Source organism: Gymnoscopelus braueri (genome assembly GCF_963280865.1).
Source record: "Gymnoscopelus braueri genome assembly, chromosome: 12".
In the NCBI taxonomy this organism is placed as follows: Eukaryota; Metazoa; Chordata; class Actinopteri; order Myctophiformes; family Myctophidae; genus Gymnoscopelus; species Gymnoscopelus braueri.
In genome coordinates, this window is record NC_137614.1 from 17,947,323 (window position 1) to 17,967,884 (window position 20,562).

Genomic DNA, 20,562 nt, shown 5'->3' on the forward strand with positions numbered 1-20,562 from the left:
TGACGGTATATTAAAGTACATTCGTTGTGGAATGCGTACACAAGTGCATCATGGGGGATTTAAAGACACAGTAGCCCCCCAGATACCCAATGACGTATCTACATACAACATAGCTCTATTGATCTGCAATGGTTCTCAAACTTTTACATTTCAAGGTCTCCCCTTAACTCTAACAGTGTACAAATGGACGCTAACGGTCCGTTTGGCTCCATTTGTACACTGTCAGAGTTTAGGGCCGGCCGCTGCTATAAGCAATATAAGCGGTCGCTTAGGGCCACAACCATTAGGGGGCCAAAAAGTTGTTGTTTTTTAAATTAATTTGTATTGTTTTCTTTCATATTGTAATTATGTCATGTATCTCCTATCCAACAACTAATGTTATTATTTTAGTATGCAATAAAAAATGACAATGATTTTATAATGGGGGTGTTTGGGGGGGGGGGGGGGGGGGGCACCAAAAAAAATCTTGCTTAGGGCCACAAAAATCCTAGGGCCGGCCCTGTGAGTTACAGACTTGTATCGTCAATTTAGACCCCCCCCAAAGGAACCCAGAGAGTCCCTGGAATCCTCTGTATACAATCCGAGATGTAATGTATGAGATGAGGTAAAGACAGGTAAGATTAGACCATTTTACTTATATTGTCCTAGTCTAGGCATCGCAAAAGGATTCAGAAATATGCAATTGAAATGACACTGCATCTAAAGGGCCATAACAATATGTCTTCTAAAAAGAAAAGTGGTCCTGTGTGGCTCAACTTGAGCACCATTTACTTTTTCCAGTTTAAACTTGAGCATAGTAATAGTTAAACAAAATCATAATTTATGTATTTATCAAAAATAATTGAATAACACTTCCTATTCCAAATAGTATTTATTTTCTTAAAGGTAAAGCACATGTGGTATGATGAAGCCAGCTCAGCAACGGTGCTGGATGTTGAAACAATGGATGGAATCATCTGTAGTGTCCGTAAACTCAGATTTGGCCTGTCTGACAGTGACATCATGTCGTTTCAAGGTAGAAAAGGCGGGAGGGAGGAAGAGAAAGAAAGAAAAAGATGGAGATCGAGAGAGACTCGAGAGTGTGAAGGTTAACATGAAGTTGATTCAGGAGGAACAGCAGACATTTCCATCTCTCTGTAGATAGATAGACCGATAGACAGATAGTGGGCCATGAGGATGTTGACAAGTACATATAAATATATATATACATATTGGCAAGGTTGTAATGATAATATTATAACAATAATAGAAAATAATTTAAAACAAATTGTCATGGTATCTTTTCTTTAAAAACCCTGACCTTCATTGTGATACAGATAAATAGGAACTTAAAGTATACTATGTTGGTTCTATCCAAGCCGGAACACATTCAATTGATTAATAATTAAAATAAACATGCTCTGAAAATGCACGCGGCCCACCCATCTGACCACTTAACACGCCAGCCATTCGGCTGCTGTGTTAAGTGGTCAGATGGGTGGGCCGCGACCACTTTAGAGATTTCAAGTGGGCCCTGATCCAGAAAAGGTTGGGAACAGCTGCTATAGAATATTCACTGGCTGCTGCTCATCTGGCAACTTCATGCAAAGCATCACCGCCCCCATCTCTCTCTCTCTCTCTCTCTCTCTCTCTCTCTCTCTCTCTCTCTCTCTCTCTCTCTCTCTTCCCCTCTGGGTTTGTTCTCGTCCTCCACACTCAGCTGACTTTATCTCTTGTTCATCCCTCTCTCTTTAGTGTTCATGAGGATGGAAGTTCTTTCTCTCTTAATAAATCTAGCTGTAAGCCTTGTTGTGTAACCGTTTTTTACCTCCCCCTCTCTCTCCTTGCTACCCTGACTCGCTCTCTCTTCTCTGTCTCTCTCTTACTTCCTTCCTTCCTCCACCCTATGCTTTTTCTCTCCTACTCATCCTCCTCACTACCTTCTTCCTCTTCTACTTTTCTCACGGTTCTTTGTTATTCCCACACCTGGCAGCATTTGTTTATTTGTCTCCTTGCATTCTCCCATAGATATACGTAAAAATAAATATATAAATATACATATATATATATACACATATACACGTATGTATATATATATATATATATATATATATATATATATATATATATATATATATATATATATATTTATATATATATATATATATATATATATATATATATATATATATATATATATATATATATATATATATATATATATATATATATATATTTATATATAATTTAGGAGCTGTTTTTTAATCCCCTCATCTCTGTTCCTTCTTTTATTTTCAAGCCCTTCTCCTCACTGCTCTCTCTCTCTCTCACATGCATTTTTATCAGTCTGTCTGTCTGTGTCTCTCTCTCTCTCTCTCTACGTTTGCTGTTATCTAACACATTCTCCATCTCTCCTTCTCTCTCCCTTTCTTTCACCCTCAGGCTAATCCATCTGCCTCCGCTCTATCATTGTTATATCAACACTATCTTCCATACTGCAGACATCTCCTTCAGTCTTTCTTTTACCATTTTCCCCTTTTCCCATTGCTGTCATCTGTTTGTGATGAAGAGGAATGAGACTATACAATAGATGATTGTTTGATTACAGAACGTTGCTGGTCTTATACGACTTTGAGAGAAGCGCAATTCAAGTCTGACAAGTTCTTCAGATATTGTTTCTTTGTATGAGGCAGGTTTAAGTTAACATTTGCAACATCTGCCACTGGCATGTTGCACATTTTAATCACTGACATTTTCCTTCATTCATTCTTCTCATCTTTTTTTTTCATCCTATCTCTCACTTCTCCTCTTTTCCAATGTTTTTTTTAAATGATATAAGTCCCATGACGTTCTGTTGTTTACTGGTGAACATACTGACAACAAATCACAACGTGCAACACATTGTGTAAATACAAGCTGTTGGAAGTCTAAAAAAAACATACAGAAGGAGACTTCAGTATGATTCAAGAGGGGCCGGCCGACACGATGTGCTGTGAGCTTGTAGATTGTGGGCCCTATTTTCGCCGGTGCCTTACCCATTATCCCTAAACTTCTTTGCCATTTTTTTACTATTTTAAAAAACATTTTCAAATAGTTCAAATAGACAATATACAAGCCCACAACGTGTCAATGTAGAGGATAATGGGTAAGGCACCGGCGAAAATATGGCCCTGCGTATTTCTGCTGTGGGACACGGTCATACGACAAAGTATAAACTTAAGGCTCTAAAGGTTTTTAGGTCCCGCGAGCCTGGGCCCCCAGGTGGTCAGGAAGGGTTAATTCAGTCTAGAGATGAGGTGCAGCTGAGCAGACAGCCCCCTATCCCCCCCATAGTGCTGAGTTTTTCCTGGGGGATTGGAGGAGCTGTCAGAGATTGTGGTTGGAGAGTGGGGTGTTGTGGGGATGGGGGGTGGTTAGGGGTTCATGGCTGCAGTTAAATGCCAATATTAAGGGTAATTATTTGTCTCCTCTTCCCCTTTCAACTGAAATGTCAAAACTTTGTGTATTACCTTTACATCATACTCCCCCCCCTTGCTTAAAGGAGGAGTTCACCCAAAAAATGACTTATTTTCTATCAATTACACACCCCATGAAGCCTTGATTTCATGGATTTATTTTTGTTTTTGTGGCAATAATTTGATGACCTTGTGTATTTCCGGTAGGAGACACAAATAATCTACTTTGTGTCTCCTACCGGATACATTAGCCGGTAGGAGACGGGAATCAAATTATTAGTTTGGGAATGTGACAAAAGCAAAAAATAATCCATGGATTCAAGGCTTCATAGGGTGTGCAATTGATAGAAAATAAGTCATTTTTTGGGTGAACTCCTCCTTTAAGTTCACAACAATGAAACTCATTATTTTTGCCTTGATCAGTGATGTACAGGATCGGGATACAAAAATATCTCTTCTTAGCTCAGTAATCATGTTTGTGAGAAGAGGCCTCCCACCTTGTGTGTGTGTGTCCGTGGGTGCGTGCTCGTCGTATATGTGTATCAAACAGCTCAGGCTGTGGAAAACGCGCCCACTGAATCTTGGCGAGCGAGCAGTATCTGATACAGTATCTGATAAGATGGTTCGAAAAGGGCTTCTAATTCCAGAAATACATTTAGTGCCCTGGGACTGTCTCTAATCCCTCCTTGATCAACTGTCACCGAGCTGGCCTTTTAAGCTGGGGGAGCGCAGTCACATCGCTGTTTCCTGTCCTAAAAAAGAGCAGCCTACATTCTTCTCTGTGATAACTCCTCTAGTTCTCCTCACCTCCATCCTCTTCCATCTATCATTCTGGTCTTTGTAGCTTGTTACATATGGCTGCTGTGTGTGTGTGTGTGTGTGTGTGTGTGTGTGTGTGTGTGTGTGTGTGCGTGTCAGTTAGCCAGCCACACGCACACACACACACACACACACACACACACACACACACACACACACACACACACACACACACACACACACACACACACACACACACACACACACACACACACACACACACACACACACACACACACACACACACACACACACACACACACACACACACACACACACCTCTCCTTTACCTGTCAGTAATAATGAGATAGCGGGATAATGGTGCTCGGCTATTAAAACTCAGGAGGAAAGAAGCATCTGTGAACCAGAGTGCCAGGGGACATAAATGGCACAATTATTCCAATGCATATTGATTGGCCTAGTCATATGGCTGCCTTACACTTAATCAGTGTCCATCAGTCTGGTGTGGAATTGGACTGTTCACCAAGCAATTTTCCGCTTGTAAATTGCATGAAATAGCAGTTCCTATAATGACAGCCATATCATTGTTCAACCACGCAGATATTGAAAATATTCACGCAGTGGTGGAGAAACAGCAAAGGATACTTGACATTTATATAATGGAACATGAGTGGGCATGGTATTGTACAAGAACATTATATAGCCCATACTGTACATAGCTTGCAATGTATTCCTTTTTTTAATCTCCGAAAACCCTTCAGGAACACCCCAGGAGAAAATAGACAGATGAGAGTATTGAGATCTAGTGGGAGACAATAGTTTCTCCATGTGAAAGACAGGCAGTTATGCCACATCCAATAACCATTTAAACCCTATAAATATACTTTGTTGGACAACAATTCTTTCCCTCTATGTCCAAATGTCTTATTTCAAAGCACCATATCATTTGAGTGTTTGTTTTGTGCTTGATGAGGAGGCTGGCAGGTGGGTATATATCTATCTATATCTATATCTATATCTATAGATATAGATATAGATATATATATCTAATATATATATGTGTGTGTACATACACATACACACACACACACACACACACACACACACACACACACACACACACACACACACACACACACACACACACACACACACACACACACAGACACAGACACAGACACAGACACAGACACACACACACACACACACACACACAGTATAGATATCTTAAGTGGTTAATGTACAGGCTAATGTCCTGGAATAAGGCCATTAATACTGCACTGTTTAATGGTGCCATAAGCTGTCAGCTGCAATAGCAACAGTCATGTTTGAAGAGGAGAAAACCAGCTAATTGCCCCATATTCGGCACTGAGCCTTGTTATTTTCTGTGATGAGATTAATATTATATTTACAGGGAACTTCAAAGTGTCTAAGCTAATTTAGCCGAAGCGAAGGAAAATTATTTCTTGGGAGATTTATTTTTTCATCTGTTACTTTTTCATGTGAAAGCTGTTGTGAAATTGGATTCTGACACAACTTAAAAGGAGAACTACAAGTCCTTCAAACAAAATAATATGCTAATGAAGCAATAATTGCTTTTTCCTGATTATGCACTGCAGACTGTTCTCCCAAGACCTATGAAGGTAACAGACTTAAAATGTTATCGAACATAAAATTGATAGATGGTAAATACAACCCTACAACAGAACATTTGTTTTATACAATTCAATAAACTTGCAATGCACTCTTCCTAAAGCTGAAGTAAATGGATTAATGAATGCCAAATCAATTTCGCCATGAACTTTATTTCATGCCAGAAAATAAACATAGCATCCACATGACAACTTTAATATAATTGACTACAAAAGATCCAATGAACACCCACAGGAGAGAGTGGATACATTCATTCATCCCATATCACAACGATCATGGTACAGCATCATAACATATACATTTAACAATGTTCAATAACGGCTTTATATATCATCTTTCATAATATCTACCTGATGTGCAGATGATTAAAGGGGCATGAAACCATGGGCTGATTATGTAGTTTGCTTTCCAGTTCAGGGTGAACATCTAAAGCATATTAAAAACATGGCAGGCTACTTATAGCAACACAGCAAATCATGGGTCTGTTAAGATCATGGTGTACTATAATGTCAGCCTTGTATAGGCTTACATAGACATACAATATAGTCCAGGGCCTGCCATGGTTTTTACCCTGCTGTAGGTTTACACCTGAACCGGCAAACAAAACTACAAAATCAGCCTAGGATTTCATCCCCCTTTAACAGAATGTAATAATGTGACTCAAGTTTTGCTTTAGTTTTTCTTAATTTCTGTACACAAAATATATAAACTTGCATTTGACTGTACCATGAAAGGATTCATACTTTCATAGACATTGAAGGTAAAAGAATGGCTTTTAGGTTTCTTTTCATTGTGGTCATAACAGTAGGCTACTACAATCTGCACAATTAAAAGCTATCATGCTCTGTATTGTGGTTGGTCCACTTCCATAGTATGGTATAATCTACAATAAACGTCCAATTCATGAGTTCAAACTACAGGGTGTCCAAAAAGTGTAGAATCATAGGTAAGTCACTCACTCTTTCATCACCAACTCTAAGATGTGTCTGTAAGCAAGAACCCCTGTTTCTTGGTATCTGAATCTGGATTTTTAGATTAAAGGGGTGAATAAGTGATATGTTTTTATAATAATAATTTTTAAAAAAAAGGGTCTTTCTTTTTCTTTGCTAAGTTAAAGCTCTATATTCGGATAGTAATGTGTTTGTTCAGTAACGGGTCCTGTTCCCAAAACAACAGTAATAAACAACAGTCTGCCCCGGCGTCTCTGCTTAACAACACAAAATGGAAGGGCAGCAATCACCTCCGCCCAACAACTCTGCTCTAAATGTGTCTATACTGTTTGAGCGGCACAGACTCTATGCAAATTTCTGTTCAAGAGTGCTGCTGCGGTGATTAGTGGGCCATTACATAGCAAAAGATTGCTGGGCAAGCGGGCAGCAATGCACCTCCTCATCAGAATCAGTACATTTGTCTACCTTAAACTACACTAGGCTTGATACAAGACTGTCATATTACATGACCGATGACCGTCTTGATCCAAAGCCAAAACTACACAAACGACACCAAGCGCTTTCCCAAGGCTGCCCAGAGTCAGGAAATAGCGCAAAATTGTAGATTTTATTTGGACCAAACGGTCACCTGAGTTGGATACAGTTATTGCTACCTATGAGGACAAAAAGCATCACTACAACACAAGTGCGGTATTATGTTTTGTTGTAATAATTCATCATCCACCTCTTGTGTGAGTACCCTATTAATTACCATACCATACAATACATTTTCAGGTCAGAATACCAATGTTATCCAATCAGGATTGAGAATATCGTTAATTAGCTTCAAATTTATAGTGTTCCAGTTCCAATATTATCTGCATTTTTTAAAAACTATTTTACTAAAGAGTTGGACCTGTTGCTGAACAAATAATATAGAGCTATTTAACACTCATTTTAACACTTTCACAGCTGCACAAGGCAAGTAATTTGCAGTTGCAGATTGCGCTCATATTTTCACAGTATAATATTTTCCTATCTGGCAGTCCAAGAAAGCTAAATTGAGATGACTCAGGGAGCCCTCTCCAACCCATGAATTCATTAGGCCAGTTCTAAATATTTGTATTTAAAGTACCACCAGTTTGATATGCATTAGGCCACAGGCTCTGATTACTCTGCGACTCGAGAGTACATATGGAACCAAATGGACCCGTAGTTTCCATTTAAACACCCTTGGATTTACAGAAATGTAAGGGACCATTTAGTTCCTAATATTACTATCAATAATTTAGCTGGGGACCTCCAGACCCCACTTTGAGAACCACTGCATTAGGGCCCAGCCAGCCTCACTGTTATGATTCCAGAATTTTTGGACACACTGTTTTAGGTCCATTGTTGACTCTTATTAATTCTGAACAGTAGAGTGTAAGTATGATACCGTATGATATTAAACCTTTCAGTGTGGACCATAACCATTCTTCCACTACATTCTACCTAACAACCATTTACAATACCCGCTCCCTAAAATGCTTGTAAGCACAGCTTTGGAGGAGACAACATTGTACAATACAACAGAGAGAACATGGGGAAATGCAGGTCAACCCTACCTTCACTGTATGCATTTTTTATTTGCAATGAGGGATTGGTGAATTGATGGGTTGTTGCTTTTTTATGGCTGTTAATGGGTTAACTGTGACACTACCTACCTACTAATAAACCGAACAGTAAAATCCTCTGTGTTAACTTAACTCTGAGAGTTACAAATGGATGAATTAACATTGCTATTAACTGTAGCATTGGAAAATAATAAGAAACCATGCAGAAATATTTTCTTTTTCTTTCTTGCATTTCATATTTACACATTACAAAGCATAATTTGTAAGAAACATGGTCACACGTGAAAGTGACAATGACAGGGTTTCCAATAGCACAAATATTATTGCATTATTGGCTTCTTTTGTTTGTTGACTGTTTCAGCTAGGCAGTCAGAGAGTTAAAACTTTATTTTTAACAACACAGCAGAGTGTTTTGGAAATCCTTCCGGCTATGCCCATGATGCAAAAGTAAAATCAAATAAACCACAAACAGATAAAACAATAATGCCAACTCCTCTTCTTACTGAAGTAAGGTTTGCCCATGTCAGTTGTTGTTCATAATCCACCAAGAGGCTGAAAGAAAGATCACCACAGTTGAGGATAATTGGTGTATATTCTGTGCTCACGGCAAACAAATTAGTATGGACAGAAGAGCAACAAAACATTCAGTAATTGTCCTAAAAACAATCCGTTTCAGCCCAAGGGTTGGTGCAATTGATTAGAAGATTTTCAGCACCAGTCTTAAGCTCATTACACATTTGGTTTTATACATCGTTTTTGTTTTGAGTTATAAAAAAATCCTATTCATTGTAGGCTATTAAAGCTGCAATCTGGAACTTATTTAAATAAATAAAACGTAATTTTTTAACCAATCTGTATGGTAGAGTATGTTAATATAATACAACTACCAAATCTGCAGTGGTTAACTTGTAGGTGGTCTCTCTATTCTTCCATTGAAAAATGTAGACCCTGGTGTTGGGTAGGACACCTATGGTTATACAGTGTTACTGCCTGAATCTATTACTATACCTCCTGTGGCCAATACTATCAGGTGATGATAACCCAATAGCGTTTGAAAAATGACCAGGAAAACAAGAACACAGTAGCATTCATTACAGTAACGGTACCCTTTAAGACCGGTAAAGCATCTGTGTCATTTCTTTGCCATTATTTTATACTTATAAAAATAGCAGATCTACAAGCTCATAGTGTGGAACTCGGTGCCGCGCTATGAGCTATAAGTATAAAATAACGGCAAAAAAATCTAAATAACACTTAATTATGCTAGCTTTTATTTATGGCCACATTACGTGAATGTATTTAGGCCGTTATTAATGTATGACACCCCCCCAGAACATCTGTTCAGCGTTGGTTTAAATTCCTTCGGAGGGATATACTAGTCCTGTGTTTGTCTTTTTTTTTTTTTTTTCTCCACGATTTTTTAACCCATATTTTTTCACCCAGTGCCAATTGCCTATGTAATCCTGGGCACTACTCTCCCTCTGCCAGCCTAGGGAGAGCCCAAGCTGAAGCTCATGCCTCCTTCAATGCATGAGGAGCAAGCAGACCGCTTCTTATCACCTGACAGGGGGGAGGTTCCCTGGTTAGACTTAGCGCGTGGAAGGAACACGATATTCCAACCAGTTCCTTTCCCCTCCATCAGGCGCCCTGGCTGACCAGGGGGAGGCAGTATAGTGACCAGGATTACTGCATGTTTTTGTGAGGGTACCTACCCTAGGAGGCACGGGGAGAACATGCAAACTCCACACAGAAAGGTCCTTTTGCCAACCCCACCTAGGGTGTTTGTCATTTTTGGCAGAGAATCCAGCCAGAGGAGTTGGATGAGAACATCTTCCTCGTTGATAAACTTATAGCCGTGGTTCCCAACCTTTTCTGGATCTTTTTTTCACCCATCTTGGTCAGATGGGAGGGCCGGCATGCATTTTCAGAGCATGTTTATTTTAATGATCAAATCAATCAATTGTATTCCGACTTGGATCAATGGAACTAACATAGTGTACTTTATAAGTCCATCAGTATCACTATGAAAACACAATTTTCAATGGTTTCAATAAAGAACACCATGATTATTTTTGTTATATTATATATTTTTTTAAATATTAACGTTATATTAGGATCCAAATCTTAGTGTTTTGCCAATTATTTGGGGGCCCACTTGCAATACCCTCGCGGCCCACAAGGTTGAGAACCACTGACCAATAGCACTGCTTGCAGTTTGCCACCTTTACCTGGGAGCAGCATGGTGGAGACGATCTCAGCCTCTTCCAGGGAGTCGATGATGCAGCGCTGGAAGGTCTTGCTGATGGACGACTGCAGGTAACTGATGGTAGGAACGGGAGAGAAAAGCAGTGGAGCAAACGAGCCTGGCCAAGCTTACCGTCAACAAAAACCAATAAAACCTCAAGAGAAAAAGACTCAGGAGCAGCTGGTGGTTGGGAGATTAAAGGATACTGATGGTGTTTTTGACTCATTTAGAAAATGCCTGGCAAGAGGATGTATGTCTACTTTAATGCAGCACAATATGTATATATTTTTTGCCATTATGAAGTAGCCTATGTATCTTTTTTATGTAAACCAAATATGAAAATGTGATTTTTTTAAAAAACATATATATTTTATACTGAGAATTACAGTACCTCATCCAGGACAGACGGTCTTGCCAAAACTCGTACATAATGAAGCATGATCTGTCTGGCAGGTTCTGCACTGAGACACTGGGTGGGAGGGAGGGAGCAAAGAGACGGAGGTAGAGAGAGGGAGGGAAAGGGAGGGAGAGAGAGAGAGAGAGAGAGAGCAAAATGAGAGAGAGAGGCAGACAGATACAGAGAGAGGGCGTGTGAGAGAGCCAGAAAAAGCAAAGGAGGAGGAAGTAACAAAAAGAAAGACAAAGACAGATAGAGCAAAAAAGTAGAGATAATGAAAATTAGTGAGAGGGAAAGGGAGGGGGAGGGAAAGAATGACTATCCCTCGAAATATTTGGCTGGACAGCAGAAATGTAAAATGGCCGACATCGGTGGCATCAAATTAGAGTGCCACCCAGATGTAAACAGAGAGGTTTACATACTGTAGATTGTTGGGCTGGCTGCTGGTGGCGTCTTCATAGATCTTAAGTGCCTGTTGGAACTCATCCATATCGCTCTCCTTCACAGATAGCTGTCTCTGGACCAGAAGGATGTTCTGGACAGGATGGACAGAACATTAACCAAACCCATGATGAATGACATTGTATTGAAATGATCTTAAGTGATAGTTTAAATGTTGTGGGAAATGTACATCATATCAAAAAACACTCAAACATGTAATAATATACAAATTAAACCTGACCAATCAGCCAATAGCTGTATTAGTTTAAAATGATACCATCTGAACTGTCACAGCAATACACTATTATACAATTATATTTAAAAAAGCTGATTTGTGACATATTTGAGTTGACAAGTGTTAATTTGTAATAATTTCACTCATGGAGCAGATACAATTATACTGACTTAGATTAACACCGGGTAGATCGCTGAGTAGGACATTATCTATATTTTTGCTAAAAGTGGACTCACCGATTTATATGTGCCTGCTAACGTGTCTTCTTTGAGGGGTTCAAGATGAGGACTCTGCAAATGGAAGCATAAATATTTCAGTCATGTCAAGGGCAGAACAAGCCTCGACCGCGCCGCTGGCTGAGCCATGAATCTATGCAAGTATGGCCTCTAGTTACCGCCTGTCACAAAGCGTTGGGTCTCGCAAGGAGAAGGAGATCTCTAACTGTATATGCATGAGCCCAGAAACAGCCTTGACAGGGCTCTGTAAGCAGTGTTGTGTGCTGGTCTCTGCATGGTGAAGATAAGGACAGTTGAGGGGGTTTGCTACTGTATGTTAGGGCACTAGCAGGCTGGCTTGTTATCCTTGTCACTCAATGCTGAAGTGTATACCCATTCTCGGAAAATCTCCAGCCACACTGAAATCTCAAATTAATGTTTAAAATTAAATCACTAAACCAGTTGACCGGGTACCCCCAGGGCTCTATACTTGGTCCCCTCTTCGTTTCCCTCTACACCAATCTCTAAGGCAAAAATAGCCAAGTGGTTAAATAGTGCATGTCTTTGCTGCTACTAATACTGTAATCGTGCCAAGTGTTTAGTGTCTGATTTTGATAGAGGTACTGTACAGATTCTTTCTTTAGAGCATGCAGGTTCCATTCACTGTGTGGCTCAGTAGGAAAACCATAATACAACCAGTTAATAAATAGAAGCCTACTCATACAGTATGAAAACTATGAAAAATAGGTAGTGGCCAAAATTCGACAAATAATTATTGCAGAAAATGTTGGTGCATGGCGTGGTGCAGAAACCCCCACGACTAGGAAAGAGATTTTAACCTTTGAGCCATGCAAGACTTTGAAATAAAATGATGGAGGTAAGCTTTACTAGCAGGAGTGTGTGCAGCAGCACACAGACAGGTTTCTGAGTGGCTAGGGTGCAGAATGCAGCATTCTTCTTGCTGCATATCTGGAAAGCATTCTTCTAGTTTGAGACACACTTGTACTTGAGGTCACGTGATCACCCACTGCAGTTCACTCTTCTAGCTGACTCTAATCACACTCAGATGATTAGACTCTCAGCTGTGTGCGTAATCGTCAAAGTGGTTTTGCACCCATGCACCCAGTAATGTTTGTAAACAAGAAACCTGGAGTAGTAGAGGGGGACATATACAGTAAGTGTAGGAGGGGCCATATTTAAATGGTCTAGAAAGGGCTGTGATTGGTGCATAGAAATGCATGGCTGATTAGAAACAGTTATTCAATCAACAGACTAACAGCTGATTACAGCTGGGGGCATATGACTCCCGTGGCCCGCATGAACTCACACGATGCTTCGTTTATACGTTATTGATCCCCAGAGGGGAATGTGTCCTCTGCATTTGACCCATCTGGAGCAGTGAGCCACTGGACAGTGCCTGCAGGGACCAGCTCTAAGGCTAGCTCCTTGGTACGGTGGTGACTCATTAGATAAAAGAAATCCATCAAATGGAATATGCTATTATTCATTTAATTCCCTAAGCCCTTGCAAGAACAATTGAGGAGGGAGACCACTGTACAATGCAAAATAATAGTTTGAATGCCTTCAAACTGATTTTACAACTGTTTTCTTTAGGCAAACAAACAAAAACAATTGGCTTAAAATCTTACAGGCTTCGAGTACAAGAGGTCTTCCTCAGGCAGCAATTCCCTAAGCCCTAACATCACTTTGTCATTAAGCTAAATGTAAAATCCTGAATGTTCATTTAATTCTGACATTTGCACTTGATTTACAAATGGATAAATTAACGCTGAGGATTTTAAGGCATACACAGAACCAGTAAAGCCCCCCCCCCCCCTACCAAGCCCTATACAAACCTCACACTCCAGTTTGTCTATGAGATGCTGCAGCCGGTTCATCTGAGAGCTCCAGTGGTTGTCTGATTCCACACTGACCCCTGAACCAGGAAGCACAACATCAGCACATGAGAGTCAAACAGGGTCCGTTATAATCCCCAAGATGCTACGGTTGGAGTAAACTGGAATAGGGCTGCAACAAGCCATTATTTTATAGCGATTTTTCTATCCATAATTGTTTTGATTAATAAAATCAATGCGGGAAAAAATCTAATAATGTTTCATAATCAACTAAATTGATTAGGCTGATTAACCACACGTTGTGTTTCAGAAAAAAATAACTGCTTATCTGCTATTTTTGCTATTTCACCTATAACGACATGCCCAAAATAGGGATGAAAGTGGTTAACTGTTGCAGGACAACAGTTGACAACTGTTGCACTGGCCTAGTGCATGGTCCATTTACGTTACTCGATTAATTGATTTATTTTATTGTAATTGATTATTTTTTTAAATAATCGATTAGATCTATTAGTTTGGTTAACAGTTGCACACAGTGGAAAAGAACAGTTGAATTGTGCACCTGTAGTGAGCATGCCAGAGTAGGGATCCGTAGGAGAAAGACACATATTCTTCTGGATGCGTCGGCCAGGGCGCTTAGCGGCCCTCTGGATGGGCAGGTCCTCAGGCTTCCTCAGCATTCTCTTCCCAGTGCAGCTTTGCTCGTCCACAGCCTCCATGGCACAGTCCAGCGATGACTGGAGGGACTGGAGCTGGGTGGAGGTCTCCTTCAGCAGGAAGCGTGTCACAAACTGGCCCAGAACCGAGGAGCCCTGGTACTCCTGGATGGCAGAGTTGGAGGAAAACGAATATAAAGAACAGATGATAGAACCAAGTGGTGTGATAAACAAGTGGTGTTTTAAACAATGTCATATTTTATGATGGAAGCCGTTCAGCTAGTATGCCTTAAAGGCGCCCACACACTGGCACAGAAATGCCACGGCAAGACAGTTCCATTACGGTGTTCCTTAAGTTGTCTCTTAAAGACCCTTACGCCCCTACGCCCCACTTCCGCCTTGCCTTTTTGCCAGGCCACATACAGTAGTTGTGAATAATAATTGATCTTTATTACTTGCCTGGTTAAATATTTTTTAAACATTTAATGTTAAATACAAAATTTAAATAGAACAGATGTGGTGTCCTGCATGGGATCCATTACTGTACGTCAGCTCATGTAAGTTAAAAAGAAGCAACCTAAATGATCGTTTTGGCTGGAATCATTGGAAATGTATGAGCAATGGCTCATGGGAGAAGTAGTTTGTCTTGTACCTTCGCCTTTTTTGCGCCTACCAAATATTGAATAGAATCAAATGTTTTATGGTCATAATACACCAGGAGCCTGGCTGCCTTGATTCCAGGCTTAAAACTCTTAAAAGGATTTTCGTCTATTTTCGTCTATGAAACGTCTATGGAGAAATGAATGGGATTTCTATCAGTGGGACCTGCGCCAGTGAAAAACATGGCGGACACTATTTCGCTCTATAGGGAAGCTAGGGTTCAAGTGGTTAATAGTGGCACCAAAATGTCCAAGATGATTCAGTATTGATCGAAATGGAAAGAGATGGTGTGAATACATTCTGTATGTATGGAATTGCTCTGATGAAATTTATCCTCTGATATAATGGATCAGTAACGCTGAGAGCTTCGGCTGCTGTGTTCTGATAGGGTCTCTCTGCAACTTTGCCCGTGCTGCTCTTGTGTAAGCACCAAGCAGAGAAGATATGAGGTTCATCCCTGCAGTGCAAGTGTACCCCAGGCCTGCTTGTCTTTACTCCCCCCTTTCTTTTCAAGGCAGAGGAGTCATGACACGTGAGTAGAAGTATTCTTTTTTAACTTTTTTAATCAAAGGAAATATATTCTGCTCTGGTCTTGCCTCAGATGAACAAAATGTATTCTCCTTCTTCCATTCCCACAACGGGTCCTTTTTTACATTCTGAGTTAAATACAGAGTTCATGTACATGCCACATGGAGGGCTGGTATTCCTTCACCCTATAGCCATAAATAGCAGTGCTGATGACCTCTGAACGCTGCTTAACATTGCCTTTCATAATCCGTTGCAGCGATCACAGACAGCTGATCCGAGTTTGAGGTGACTCGACTTTTCAGGGGAAAAGAGAGACTTGTGACTAATGGCAAATGAAAAATGCATGAGACAAGGCCGGGGAAGAGTGAGGATGGAGTAATCAAAGAAGTGGAGAAAGGCGGGCCAGACAGACCTGCCACAAGAGACAATGACACCAAAGAGGGATGTTGAGACTGTGATAAAAGACACAGGACTGGGGGTGGCTTGAAAGGAGCAAGACAAGACAAGAAAGAAAGCGCAGCAAAGAGATGAGAGGAGCTGATAATCATCTGTGTGTGTCTGTGGTGCAGTGGCAGTGTGTGCAGAGGACATGTGATGTCTGGTCATTCGGAGAGCTGGGGGGCTCTTGTCAGCACCGTTTACTGTCACATTAGATATTACACAGTAAAATCCTCAGTGTTCAACTAACTCTGAGAGTGAACAAATGTAAGCGAATGGACCCGGAAAGGTCCACTCGGTTGCATTTTGTACACTCAGTTACAAATGAATAAATTAACACTGAGGATTTAGCTGTGTACACTTTTTTTGGAATATTTCTTTGGGGGCAATTTTATGCTTTATTTCAGGTTGGTGTAGAAAGACATGAAACTGAGGACACACAGAGAGGGCACACAGAGAGACCAGAGTGTGTGGAGCATTATGTTCTGCGCCACCATATGTGTGCCATATCACACTCATATCACGCTCTATACACCAAAGAGACAAATCTATCTCTTTTCCTGCATTGTCTCCAATTCAAGATACCCTATAATCATAGTGGTTTTTTTTTATACTTCTTCTACACTGTAATTTTATCTCAAACTTTCCTTTTATTTTTGTTGCATTCAAATATCATTTTATGATGTGTTTCTTTTGCACTCTCTTAATACTCTATCTTGATGTCTTAATGCTCAATGTTTATGTAAAGGACTTTGAATTGCCTTGTTGAAATGTGGTAGACAAATAAATTGCCTCGCTTTGCCTAATAATGGTCATATTACACCACTACAATCTGTCGCTCTTTCCAACTGTACCCCTCTTTATCGCTCTAACACTTGATAATTTGACGCTTAGCCTGATGCGCATAAATCATGTGTGGGAAGATTCAAGAAAACTATGTACAAGGAACTGGACACATTCTACACTCTACTCTACCTGGGTGCGCTTACAAACATCATACTCAATTCCTGCCAGCAATGAACACAACTGGAATGGGACAAAACATAACCTCATGTGCTCAATATGCATCCAGACTGAAGCCGCCCTTTATTGAGTTAACACCCGAGTCTGTCCTCTTGCCATAGTGAAATAACAGTTTACCACTTGGCGTGCAACGTGGGTCAGGTGAAATCGATGGAGAGCGAGCTGTGCTATTGATTATATCTCAGTGGCCGTTCTTCAACGTTTGACCTCAACGCCTTGCTTATCGCCATCTCATTACGGCCCTCCTCACTGAGGATTCACACAGTCACGTCATGAGCAACCTAGTTAATCCACTCTACATCTTGTTGGCATGTGTGTCACTCTGCTCCATGGGGCTTAAAGAACAGGATTTCCAACACTCTAGTTTCATAATTTCTCTGATAGATAACCAGATAACCAGATATGATTATCTATATACAGTAACTAGAACCATAAGCTATTGTGGTTATACTATGGTGTTTGTTACGGCCAGCCGTATTTTGTTTTGTATTCATTTATATTTACAGGCTATTATTTTGGTAAATTATATTACAGTATATATACTTGCATTGTTTGAATTTTGTATTATTTTGTTTCTAGTTTTACAAGGTGCAGAATGGATATGCTGGTGAATGCTGGAGAGTTGGGTGTGGTGGTGAATGGTGGATTGGTGGTAATTGGCAGATTGAATGCAGGCAGTGTTCCAGATTGCCAGAGCCAGCTTCTGCCTGTGGGGAATTGATCCCCACCCATGATTGGTTGGCTCTTCTCATACCCCGGTTGCTGGTTGGTTGTGGGCGTTATATTTTAGGTCCAACTATAGATGCCTTATCAGACAATGTCACACTGATAAGAACCAGTTTGCACGTGCAGGCCGGCACCAATAAAACAGATCACTGATAGATGTAATGGAAAAGTGGTCACAGCACTGTAAATTGTGTAAAAATGAAACTTTTAGATGCTGTGTTTCTCAAAGTGTGGAGGAAGGAGGCTAAGGATGTTTAATGTTTAAAATACCCCTTGGTTTCTGTTGTGTGTAAACAATAATAGCAAATCTCAAAGCAGTTCTGTCCTCCAAACCCCACCTCCATTCACTGTCATTAGAACGGAGCGAGCACTCACTATGAGCATGGCAGCAGAACTTGTCTGCTCGGCATGATTTCAATGAGCTGCAGCCCCTAATTTATGCTTCGTCGCACGAAGGTGTCGTGCACAGAGAACGGCCGAGAATAGCAGACCTCCAAGCTCACAACGGTCGCATCTGCAACGCTTTGTGAGCTTGTATGTCAGTTATGCTTGGAGGGCAGCACCGTTGTGTGACGAAGTACATATACCTCGCTAGACAGCGCCAGCCAACACACAGGAGGACATTGAATGAAATGAAACCAGAGGCAAAACATATATTATTGAAACTAGCACCCTGAAGTTACATAAGAAAAATGAAGAGAGAAAACGTATAAATCTCTGCTGAAAAAAATAAAAACTATTTCAGTTTGGATTCAGCTGTCGTCCTCCATTTTATGTTACCCTCCCTACCCTAGACAGGGGGTCTTAAAATATGGTTACTATTTAATCGAATAAAGGAAAAGCATATTTATTTTAAATAATTAACTTGATTTTTTATCATTGACTAAATCGATTAGTCTGAATTAACCACTTAAGAATTATTGTATACTTTGTTGTACAACAGTGTCGAGCAAAAATAGACATTTCTCCATTTTGGAAAAGTTATAATAAAAAATGTAGAAAAACATTTGATTAACTGTTGCACCCCTGCCATGGACTGAAGACTTGAATGCTATTTTTTGTACTGTGGAGTGTCAAATAAGATGAAGCCACAAATTAGGCCTGAGGCAAGTTTCATTTTACTTATTTCCCCACCATTGACTTCATTAGCTGGATTAACTCCAGGGTGTGCAAGTCTAATTCTCACTGCAACTCTTTGCCTCTCAGTCACTGAATAATTCAGACTGGCATGCGAATATGGGAGATTGAAGGCTTACAAGACATGTTAGTTGTGACTAAATAATAACCACATTGGATCACATGTTGTTTTCCATTTCCTGAAAAGTACCTCTTTTGGACATACAAGGTATCTTTTATATGTATGTATGTATGCCTTACTGCACATCCTTGTTCTTTTTCTTTCATAAAAATCCAGTATTATCTTTTGTACATATATTGATTTGCTGCTGTTGTTGTACATGCCGAAGCAACATTTCGCTGCTTGTACCTGTATGAGCGAGTGAAAAATACAATCTATCTATCTTCATTCTTGAGCTGTAGCTCTAAAGGCCATTGTGAGGACAGAAGGGTTCTGAGAGTACAGTTCGGCGAGCCTTTGAATGAAAACATAATGTCAGGGAGTAGAACCTGAGAGGGAAGCAGGCAGAGCCAGTCGTGCAGAGCGATTCTCCATGCTGTCATATCATCGTTACAGCTGAGGGGTCTTTAAAAGGCTTCGGAGGGGATTTCATACTGACAACGTGGGCGCGAACAAAAGCACAGCCCCCACATCCTTGGTAATGCTGGGCGCTTTGAAGCAGTCTAATTCTAATGCTTAATGTATACTTCATTGTGGTGTCCTGTGCTGAAAATATTAGACCTAAAAACGTATCAAGCCAGAAAGGAATTCTAGTGGTAGTCACTTGGCCATTGGTGTTCTAAATGTTTTGAGCGCATAAAGGCCAAATACCAGGGCAGCAAGGCCCATAGCCACGGGAACTAGGGGTGCTGGGTGGGCTGTATTGAGCTGGCCAGTAACTGTTTGAAAACTCAACCTTGCCATCTTTGTTATGATCTGATCGACAACCCAGGGCGAATGTCATCATAAATAGCCTGACCACCAGCACAATATGGTGCACTCCACACCCCCTGGTCAAAAATATTTCCCGCGGCTATGGCAAGGCCAGTAAGTAAGTCATGTTTTACTTGGACCAGGCCTCAGATCATATCATTTTGGAGGGGCATACGGCCCAACTGAGGGGGCATGGCGGCCATGGCACAACTAAGTATAAATCACCTTAAAGGTCATTTAAGTGGATAATGGCCTGCTGTTGTTATACCATTAATATTCTCCCCATGTACTGTATGTCAAATGTAGTGACACTGACGATGACTGGATATGAAGAATGACTCAAGCCTTCACCAGTGAAAGCTGAAAGATGGCAGATATAATAGGCTAAAATCCGAAAGACCACCCACCTCTTTAGTTTTGTCCATGGCATTCAGGACGGCAACATTCAGCTTTTCCAGGGCAGACAAGACGTTGACATATTCTCAGAGGTGTGGAGTGAAGTACTCTGGATGTGAAGATGAGATTCAGTTTCAGCATACTATGTGACAGGGCTACAGTTCTTTTTTTTTATTTTTTGTGAAATCCCAATATTGACTACTCGTATTTAGCAAGAGGCTGCAAGTTTGTTATCATGGAGAAATCAGTAACATTACATAACAGTCAGTAACATAAACATCAAT

At 40.5% G+C, this 20,562-nt stretch overlaps 1 pseudogene across 1 annotated transcript in view; it reads right to left on the reverse strand.

The window, feature by feature from the left end:
• Positions 1-7,689: 7,689 nt before the first annotated feature.
• LOC308097226 (N-terminal EF-hand calcium-binding protein 1-like) overlaps positions 7,690-20,562 on the reverse strand; it is a 35,812-nt pseudogene continuing 22,939 nt past the window's right edge. The window contains exons 5-12 of the transcript XR_013935127.1: positions 20,290-20,387; positions 14,364-14,622; positions 13,802-13,881; positions 11,967-12,020; positions 11,477-11,589; positions 11,049-11,126; positions 10,641-10,732; positions 7,690-8,964 (exon numbers count right to left, since the gene is read on the reverse strand). The product of XR_013935127.1 is annotated as an N-terminal EF-hand calcium-binding protein 1-like (transcript). The remainder of the gene's footprint in view (positions 8,965-10,640; positions 10,733-11,048; positions 11,127-11,476; positions 11,590-11,966; positions 12,021-13,801; positions 13,882-14,363; positions 14,623-20,289; positions 20,388-20,562) is intronic.